The sequence below is a fragment of the Nicotiana tabacum genome, chromosome 21, assembly GCF_000715075.1.
Source record: "Nicotiana tabacum cultivar K326 chromosome 21, ASM71507v2, whole genome shotgun sequence".
NCBI classification, from domain to species: domain Eukaryota; kingdom Viridiplantae; phylum Streptophyta; class Magnoliopsida; order Solanales; family Solanaceae; genus Nicotiana; species Nicotiana tabacum.
The window spans coordinates 36,384,587-36,391,897 of record NC_134100.1 but is presented as its reverse complement, the minus strand read 5'-3'; the positions used below and the strand labels follow the sequence as shown (position 1 = coordinate 36,391,897).

Here is a 7,311-nt window from a genome sequence, read left to right as displayed (position 1 = left end):
TGTCGTCACGCAGATACCCTTTGATTGAAGTATTATCATCTCGACGTGTGTGTGTGTGTGTGTGTGTGTGTGTGTGTGTGTATATATATATATATATATATATATATATATATATATATATATATATATATATATATATATATATATAAAAATTTAGCACTACATACAAAATTTGAACCAGAAACGTGCTCTTGTAGTAGATTATAATCCCACAGTCTGATGCGCCAAGCTTGGAATTAATTACTTCGTTTGTAGACTGACTCCCTGCAATTTGCCTGTGCTCCGCTTAATTAATGAGTTTCTGATCATAGTGTCCACCTAAAGTTGGCTTTCCAGTTGTAATTTAGATTGAGGTTCCAATGTAGCACGTAGCTTAGTCGTCCAACAATCCACTATCATTAATTAAATACACGCCAAGCAAGCTGTGAATGTCCAAATTTGGAGCTAATTTGAATGAAGATGCACAGTCATACTTTAATATGTCGGTTTGCACTTGGACATTGTTACATGCCATAAAACAGATAGCTAATGTTGGGTTCACAAGAAGCCATGGGATGTGAGTCTAGCTATTCCCGCTAGCTATAACTTTTTTAACTTTTTTAGTTTTTGAACCCCTTAACGAAAGTGCATCAGCAAACCAAGAAACGTACGTTTGACCTAGTAGCATTAAGATTTTCCCTCTTTTCTTTTTTTCCTCAAGTTCGTTTTAAATATTTATAATTCTATCACTGTTATAAAATCCACGATCTGCACCACTTAGGTATAAGATTTAAATTTCACCGAAAGTCCGTCCACCAAAAATTAAAATTTGAAAAATCAACTAAAGTACGTACTACCTTTTAGTTTTTATAAATATAAATAAGTTTATTTAGTTTATCGAACCAGACACTGAATACATGGGGATTCATCACTGGCTAGGGTACTAAAACACCAGAGTCTTGAAGAACAAGACAGAATAACTAATAACTTGAGCAAGGGGTTTTAGGTATACACCATAAAACCCTCCTCTCCATTCTCCATCGATCTTACTACTGCTCCAAAATTCATAATTATCAACTGGAATACGAATAAGGAACATGGCAAAATCAAGCTCAATGAACAAGCTTCGGCAGCTAAATCATCAGCAACTTCATTCACCTCATATCATGACTTCCAGAGCAATCTCCACAGCACCTAATTCTCTAATTACAAAACAATCTTCTCTTCTCTCCAATCAGCTCCCCCCACGTCAACTATCCCCTTATTCCTTCACTTCCACACGCCATTTTTTTAGTTCTCGCGATCCCTACGCCAAGTACGTAAAATATTTGCATTGTATTTTCTTAATGAAAAGTTTGTTCGTAGTGAGTGATTTATGTTTCCTTTGGAAGGTATTATGTACGGGCGCCGGTAAATTGGGGAGTTCACGTAGTACCAGAGAAAAGGCGCATGTTGTGGAGCGGTTTGGGCAATATGTGAAAAACATTGACACCTGGACTTCACCTATTGGTCCCTTTCATTGATAGAATTGCATATGCGCATTCACTCAAGGAAGAGGCTATTCCCATACCTGATCAGACCGCCATTACCAAGGACAATGTCGGCATTTCGATTGATGGTGTCCTCTATGTCAAGGTTAATTAATCCCTACTTCTTATTATGAACATAAACTGATTAGGTGATCAGATCTGCTATAATGTGTTGTTACTTATCATTTTAACTTGAGTTACTAATTGATGTTTATATATTATATATGTAATTTTCTGTTGTTACTTATTATGATGTCGTCAGTGCATATAAATATAAAATAATGTGATTGCTTTGCTGTTGTGCAATTATAGACAGTGGACTCCAAATAGGCGTCATATGGAGTTGAGAATCCGTCGTATGCGGTAATTCAACTAGCACAGACAACAATGCGAAGTGAGCTTGGTAAGATCACCCTCGACAAGACCTTTGAGGAAAGGGACACTTTGAATGACAAGATTGTGGTAAGTACATACTACGAGTAGTATTTTATCGATATAGCCTCGTTCCATTCAGTTTTTCCTTCACCAATACCGTTTGGCTATTTGTTATTGCACTTTAAAATTTTATAGCCTTGTCACATTGTGTTTCTTGCAGATGGCCATTAATGATGCTGCAAAAGACTGGGGCTTGAATTGTCTTCGTTATGAAATAAGTACATAGGGGCTGAGCCTGTTCTGCTCTGCTGTCTGCTGTCTGCTGATTTCTTCATCCTTACAAAAGCATTTTATGGCTCTTCATTGCTGAATATGTATTAATATTTCCTCTTCAGGGGATATATCTCCTCCACCTGGGGTTAGGGCAGCTATGGAGATGCAGGCAGAAGCAGAACGTAAAAAAAGGGCTCAGGTTTTGGAGTCGGAAGGTAATAGTCCGTTCCTCTCCTTAATTTGAGCAACAATGCGGAGGAGCATGCTTTGAACAGCTAAGCTAATATACTGCATTCATTCTGTCCTAACTTCATCTTTAGCCTATAACTGTAATACGTTAATGATATGAGTATACACATGTAAAATCAAAGCTTCCTCGTGAGCAAGAGATGCTGAAGAAGCTTCTTGTTTTCTCTCTTTTTCTCTTTTCTAGTGTATGATCAAATCCTATGGGGATTGCCTACGTATCATAGTGCTATATTTTAGGAGGTAGGCAAATATAAATATTGCAGATGGAAGGAAGAGCTCGGTGATCCTTGCCTCTGAAGCGGCGAGGATGGACCAGGTTAACAGAGCACAAGGTTAGTAATAGAACATCATTGTTCTTTTGTATCCTTGATTCTTTAATCTGGTTCCTAGAGGTTTCAGTATTAGTACATATAACATTTGTAACAGGAAGCACATTTGTGAAGCCAGTTTTATTTCGTTTCTGAGATCATCAAACTTATTTTTATTGATTCTCCTCACCCATACTCTGTCTCTGATGAATCAGGTGAAGCTGAAGCCATCCTCTAGAGCACAAGCTACAGCAAAAGGAATTGCCTTGGTGTCACGAACCCTTAAAGAGCATGGAGGTGCAGAGGTGAGATTATTAAATTCATGTCCAACTCTTTTTCCATGACATGTAACAAGATTTTGGATAAAGATATGCTTGATTAAATTCATTCATTTAACTTTGGAATTGTAATATTACATTACATCAATGGCAATCTGCATCGTCATTCATAGCTTTTTTTATTATTGGGTTTTGTAGGCAGCAAGCTTGAGGATTGCGGAGCAGTACATCCAAGCCTTCAGTAACATTGCAAAGGAGGTGAAGCATGACAGAAACCTTCTAATTTAGTCCATCATCATACGTTACTGATTTTCAAATCATTTTTATTTTCTCTTCTTCTCTTTTCAATGTTAAAGGGCACAACACTGTTACTTCCTACAAATGCTTCTAATCCTGCCAGCATGGTGGCTCAAGCTCTCAACATATACAAAAACTTAACGGGCAAGAATGCCGGCGTTGAGTTTCCAGAGACCTCTCAAGCTGAGTTGACACAGAGTGATTCATCTGCTGAATCGATTGACGAAGATAGCGAGAAGGATCATTGAGTGCTTTGTTGGACTCGTTTATACGGTAGCTTTATCTTTTAATTATCCATTCTGGATTATTTAGCTTTACACACATCTCTAGTCTTGAGTAGATCTGGTCAATGATAGGATGCCTATTCTTTTCACATGGACTTGCTTGCACCATTGTTCCGCTGATTGTGTTACTGAGAATGAATGCAACATTGCATATGAAGCTTTTGCAAAGGGGCAGCTATGTTAGCGGAAGAAAAGCCCTTGAAATCATTTTTTACGCTCAACATTCTTTTGTCTTTGAGAAGTTCCAAGTAACTTTGTTGCCAGCTCTTCTTATAAGCTTTTGACATCTGATTTCTGCATTTTATATTTGAATTTATGTCTAAAAGTAGAACTAGTAATTCCGTCTGCCTCCGTAAAGTATCCTTTCGGTTATCAAAGAAAACTACCTCATATGGCGATTTAACGGCATTGCTGAACAGTTAAATAAATCATAAGTTTCGCCCCTAGATTTGTAATGAGGTAGGTATAATATCCACCTCATTATTACACATTTAGAGAACTCAACAATTCCATCCAACTTACGGAGAACGCAGACCTAGAAATTGAATAAAAGTAATATATACGCAGTTTTGTTTTTAGTGTCCTAAAGAAGAGTTAGAAAATGCAGCTGAATGTTTTGACACTCAAAGTAATGCAATAGATTCACATTTTGATGCAAGAGATCTAGAGGCAATTTTGAACTAGCAAGCATGAAGGGCAACTTTTAATGACATAATGCCCCGATGTGAAGTGTCCCGAACCGAGGAAGAAACACAATTTCAAGCCCCTACAATCTTATAAAAATAATAATCTACAAGCCCCTATGATCTCATCAACAAAAAAATAAAAAAAAAATACAAAAAAAATCTTCAAGCCTCTACGAGTTTATCTAGTGCATGGTCAAAACATCAGGATCTTCTATACTTGATAGTGATGATGATGATATGGTTAAGGTTATTGTTAATATGGCTCTTCGTGTTATTGTAATTGTAATTATTGTTGTTGTTATCATTTACCCATGACCTTCATTTGGACATAACACCTTTGTCATCATCAAAGGCACTGGGGGTGGACATTAAGTAACTAAGTGGCTCTTCAATAGAACTACAAAGGGAAGATCTAGCTTATGCTAGTAAATTATACAAGTCCTCACATCTAGTATAGGAGACACATTAGGGTTGAGAGGTAGAAATTGTAACATAATAACTTCAAGCAACCAGGGAGGGGGGTCTAGAAAGTCCCAAGAAAGGATAAAAAGAAAAGAAAATCAAGAGCATGTTGTCGTTACAGGCAATAACTTCAAGCACCCATCAAATATCCACTCAATCCCATTGGATAATCTGCTCTAGTAGCAAAGTATCACCGGAGGAATCATAAGAAGAAACCCAGCCTTTTCAATTTATTTGTAACCTATGAAAACAAAAGAAGTATCTAATTAATCTTTCAAGTGTACCTCCTGTTAGGATCGTGATTAAGTAGGAAAAACTTGCAACATATTTCAATAATGTTAGTCGACATGAGAGCTTGTCATTTAGCAGCTTAAAAAAAACAAAGGAATCCCCCCCTATACCACCAACCAAAAGAAGAAAGGAAAATCATAAAGGGAGAATATCACCAGACTCCTGACCCCCATCCTCCAGCAAGGAAAGAAATTGCATTTGTAGATCATAAACTTCCTTGAACTATAAATTAGCTGCAAAGATTATCTTAATCATTGTTTAACTTTTTTTATCTCAACAAGCAATAACTACATAACACAAAATTAACTGATCACAAATTTCTCTAGCCGTGAAGCACGTAAAACAGAGATCACTTCATCAGAAGAAAAGACAGATAATTACAGCAAGCTGAAAAGAATTGAAAAAATGTTTTTATGTTGGATGGGTTGGGTTTGATCCATTGCTCGACCAATCTTAGCCTAAGCATACTTTGGACGTGTTGAGTCATACTTTTTCATTAACTCAACCCGTTTTAGCCTGCCTAAGCCCCAAGTTTAATCGACGTGCCCATTAAACTCTTACAGAAGATTCTAATTCAATGGAAATTCCTCCCCAATCATTTCTTGAAGTCTAGCCAAGAGTATTTGTTGCATTCTCTCTGACTTTACAGTAAGAACTAGCTGATAACAAGCTAAAAGGGGGATATAGAGCTGCCGATCGACGTGTCCAATATCAATCTTAGATTAAGAATCTCGCAGCAAAAGCTCTGCTTTATCAAAATTTTCAAGTAATGAAAATCTCCTACTTAACAAGGTTTGCTCTTGCTTCCAACAAAACCAAGAAGTACAATTACATTTAATAATTCAGGCTCTATATAGAATTATCCATATGATGAAACAAAGGCAATCAGTATGTAGAGGGTAACTTATGGGTTCATCCAAGCCCAACAGCTTTAGCTTAGACCCTGTATACGTGTTAAAAGAATTCACTAAGTATAAATAACTGATTTCAAACCCAGTAAATCAAATGAGTTTGCTAGAACTCTTAACTGGAACCTATAAAGTTCAAATCTTAAATCTGCCTCTAAAGACAATTGAACTAGAAATTAAAAGAACTAAAGAAGACCAAGATGCAAAAAATATCTGAATCTCCAAGAATTATATTGAATTCCCAACAATAAACAATGATAACTCTGAAACCAACCAATCGTGAATTTCATTCATATATACAACAACAAAAAGAACTTGTAATCAATTAAAGAAGCCCGACTAGAAAATAAATACCAAGAAACATTAACCAAACAATATGAAGCAAGAGGAGGGCCTGACCCGGAACTGAAGCGGACCCTCCATTTCCCACAGTGCAAGGCCCTAATTTGGCAACACGGACCTCAGCACAATGAGCATCGGGGCAGCCACACCAGTATGTTACCCCGTTGACGCCGCAAACCGGGTCGGGTCGGAAACAGTTAATGGGGCAAGAATCCGTAGTTAATTGCGTTCTAGGACAGATATCTTCATCATCTTGATGGGAAGGTAGTGGCTTTAAACTGTGTGAACTGACAGTAAAGGAGAAAAAAATGACAGCAAATAGCAGAATTAGGAGAGGGAATTGGGATATTCTCAACTTTAATTTCATGGTTAAGTTACTCTAGAACTAGAAAAGCTCGTTTTTTTTTTTTCTCCAAAAATTGATGATACAGAGAAACCCTAATTCAGGAAATTGCAAACCCTAAAAAAGGAATCAAATTAGGGACCAAAGGGGAGAAGAAATTTCTTCCTTATTATGACTCTGTCCAACTCTTTGGAGACTGCTGACTACTTGTATAGTTGTATTCTTATTTTAAAAAAATTAAAAACTAAGCTATTATTGGTAAATTATTTAGGAGGGACCCACGCTGTGATGATTTTTGCCTTTTTTCAATTTTAGTTTCTTTTTCTTAGGCTAGCTTAATGCCTTTAATTAGTTCTAAGCAATGACAGAGTTGTCTAGGCTAGGATTTTCCATGGAACAATGAACCTTTGCCATGTGAGATTTGAGTCGTTTGACAATGGACAGATGAGTTCTTAATTTTTTCCAATTTAAGGGTATTCGTAATTCTATAATCATTTTTGTTTTAGGAGTTTTTAAGGAACCACATGTGATGTGGGGTGGCACATCTATATTACCCAATCATAACTACAACCCAATCATTTTAGTCCATGTTCCATGGAACGTGACTCTTAATCCAAACTATGCTTTGGATATACATATTTTTTCATAATGGTACTACTCAGATCACTTGATGCACACAGAGATATATGATATATCGAGTAACTCAT

General features: G+C 36.7%; 1 pseudogene; it reads left to right on the top strand.

The window, feature by feature from the left end:
* The first annotated feature begins 428 nt into the window (after window positions 1-428).
* LOC107815779 (uncharacterized protein C16G5.07c-like) lies at window positions 429-4,958 on the top strand (annotated as a pseudogene).
* Window positions 4,959-7,311: the final 2,353 nt, after the last annotated feature.